Raw genomic sequence first — 673 nt, forward strand, 5'->3', positions numbered from 1 at the left:
GTTGTGCAGGGGAAGCCTGAGGCAGAGAACAGCCAGTCGTGTAGGTGTGAATGCCCTGTGTTGATTAGGCTGTAGAGGACATCCGAGAACAGGTTGTACATACCGAGTACCTCGAGCCTCACAACCTCTCTATGTCATTGACAATGGTGAGAAGGTCCACTGACCGTCACACAAGCACATAGATGTTTACATGAAAGATCTGATGAAACAGTTGCGGGGAACCATGGGAAATTGTATAGCATCATCAGAAGTTTCTTCAGGTCGATAGAGAAAGGTCCATTAACAAAGAGGACTTTGAGGAATATATGTGGTAGAAGATTAGTCATGAGCAGGCAGACCATGACGTGGGGAAAACCTTGGGAGGTTTTCGCCAACATTGTGGCTGGAGACCCTGATTTCACATACAGAGTTCTTGCGGATAGTGAGAGCAGGATTAAGAGTTTGATGTGGACAAACGGTAGCAACTAGATGGAGTACAAGTTCTTTGGGAATGGCACCACTTTTGATACGACGTATAGGATGAATCTATATGACATACCATTTGGTCTTTTGTGGGGATAAACAACAACTTCTGGGGGATTGGATGATTTGCCCCACTTTACAAGGGGTTGGATGATTTGCCCTTCGATTGTCTCAATGACAGTGGCCCCGGGCCCCACCCGGTAGCCTCTCG

At 47.0% G+C, this 673-nt stretch overlaps 1 protein-coding gene across 3 annotated transcripts in view; it reads right to left on the reverse strand.

Moving 5' to 3' along the window:
• Window positions 1–673, reverse strand: part of LOC123145930 (leukocyte receptor cluster member 8 homolog) — a 7,436-nt gene that overhangs the window by 5,553 nt on the left and 1,210 nt on the right. The window lies entirely within an intron of this gene.

Source organism: Triticum aestivum, chromosome 6D (genome assembly GCF_018294505.1).
Source record: "Triticum aestivum cultivar Chinese Spring chromosome 6D, IWGSC CS RefSeq v2.1, whole genome shotgun sequence".
Classification (NCBI taxonomy): Eukaryota; Viridiplantae; Streptophyta; class Magnoliopsida; order Poales; family Poaceae; genus Triticum; species Triticum aestivum.